Genomic DNA, 2,500 nt, shown 5'->3' with positions numbered 1-2,500 from the left:
GGAAAAGCCAACGACAGAAACAAGAAAATGAACCAACCCCCCCCCCCCCCACCCCCCACCCCCCACCCCCCCCCCCCCCCCCAAAAAAAAAAAAAAAATGCAAGGAAAAACACACACCAAAAAACAAACAAAAATTAGAAACACAAAGCCAAGAATTCAGCAACAATACCACCACCACCAACAACAAAAACCCCAAACAAACAACAGTTGAAGCGCTGAAGTCAGAAACAAAAAACACGACACTTAGCCATGCACCGAAACAAGAGCGAGATTGGTTTCTAGGCCTGGCTGGCACTTTGTTCTTTTCAGGTCTGTACACTGAAAGAAAGAGAGAGAGAGATGGGGGGGGGGGGTGGGGGGGGGCGAGAGAGGGGGGGAGGGAGAGAAAGGGAGAGAGAGAGTGGAGAGAGAGGGAGGGAGAGGGAGGGAGAGGGAGAGAGAGGGAGGGAGAGAAGGAGAGAGGGGGGAGAGAGAGGGAGACACAGACTGAAAGAGAGAGGGAGGGAGAGGGGGAGAGGGGGAAGAGGGAGAGACAGAGAGGGAAGTGAGAGAGAGAGGGGGAGAGGGAGAGAGAGAGGGGGAGGGAGAGAGAGAGAGGAAGAGGGAGAGAGATAGAGAGACAGAGAGAGAGGGGGGAGAGGGAGAGACAGAGAGAGGGAGAGAGAGAGAGGGAGAGGGAGAGAAAGGGAGAGACAGAGAAAGAGACGGGGGAGAGTGAGAGACAGAGAGGGGAAAGAGAGAGCGAGAGGAAGAGGGAGACAGAGAGAGAGAGAGAGGGAAGGAGAGGGAGGGAGAGAGAGAGAGAAAGAGACAGAGATACACAGAGACGGAGAGAGAAGCAGAAACAGAGACAGAAGCAGAGATACGGAGCCATGGTGCGGACTGTTGAGGACAGGAGGCAAGCACAGACGTCTGTTCACAGCACAATGCTCTCCTCTGCGTCAGGTTCTACCCTCAGAGAGTCTGCTTCGTCAGAGTAACAGTTAAAATCAAGACATTTTTTTTAACAATGCAGCAACCGCCCAAACAGCATGATTTCCATGGCTGTCCCTCAGCTACCCCCTGCACCCCCCCACCCCACCCCACCCCTCGCCCCCAACCCATTAGAGAGAAGCTATCCACACCACACACACAAAAAGACAGATCAAAGGCTCATGGTGTGCCAGAAATCCATTACCTGCGCAGCGAACGCCATCGCCAGCGTAGCGGACCACCTACCACCTGTTGGACAGCAAACAGCGAGTTTGTGTATAATGGATGTTAACCACAGACCTTTCGAAATAGTCCTTGCCATTACTGTCACCGGATTGGCGCCCTCGCTCTGGAAGGATGGCTTCTGGCTCTTGCACACGTCGACCCCCCCAACCCAACCACGGCGGCTTGTGCATCAGATTTTATATATGCTCATCACTTCAGTGGGACACATATCAAACAGGCCATGGAGTAGCCACTATCCACATACACCCCACACGAGGAGGTGTACAGCTCCACTAATCTAAAGATACATGGACAGCTCATTGGCCCAGGAAAGCTGAAGCCAACACGACGCCATATTGTTTCTCGTATCCGGCCGTCAGTCCGTTGACAAGTCGTCTGCTAACTGGTGGTAGTTTCTGAACTGTAACCGTGTATCTTCGATGAAATCGTGTTATGCTTGCCCCCCACGACATGCCAAATGTTGTGCCTTGATTGAAATCTGACAATGGTTTATCTACCAAAGTTATTACAGGAAAACAGGGCAGTGACACGTGGCACAAACTTGCAGTGGAGACACACACAGGAATGTCAGCTTACTAACGCCGCGAGCAAGTGAAAGCTTGCCGTGAAGAAGCTGAGCGCTCGGCTACGCATATGAAGTCACCGCTTCGCGCTGTACTGACACGAGAAGCAAAATGGCTGATTGAACACTTCCGCTGGCTTCAGTTAGCAAAGGGGCTCAAAGAAGGCATGCGCTATCCATGTATTTTTAGAGCAGTGGTACAGCTCACAGCCAGTGCAGGCTACAGCAGACAGGCCAAGAAACAGTTATCGTCCGTCCACACACACCTATTATTGAGAAGGTGTAGAGCTGACAGTCTGCACACTGTTGTGGCCTGTATTCACTGAAATGAGGTGGCTGATATCACCCCCTTTCATTATTTTCTCATTCACACTCCTCCTCCTCCGTTCCTGTATCTCCCACCCATCATTCCCTTAACGCTCATATCTTGTCTCATCTTTCGTTTTCTCTTTCGCTTCCTCACCCCCCATCCCCCCCATTCCAATTCATTCTCTCGTGGAATATATTAATCAAAATAGTGGGTGATATACCCCGAAAACTGCCAATATGGCGGGGGTTAAAACGGTCATACACGTAAAAGCCCACTCGTGTTCATACGAGTGAACGTGGGAGTTGCAGCCCACGAACTAAGAAGAAGAAGTGAGTGATATGTGAGAACTGGAAATCAAAAATGATATCTGTTTGCATACACAGACACACAGTCACAAGCACACACACCTG

Source organism: Babylonia areolata, chromosome 24, assembly GCF_041734735.1.
Source record: "Babylonia areolata isolate BAREFJ2019XMU chromosome 24, ASM4173473v1, whole genome shotgun sequence".
NCBI lineage: Eukaryota > Metazoa > Mollusca > Gastropoda > Neogastropoda > Buccinidae > Babylonia > Babylonia areolata.
The sequence above is the reverse complement of the archived record's forward strand: the minus strand, read 5'-3'. Positions refer to the sequence as shown.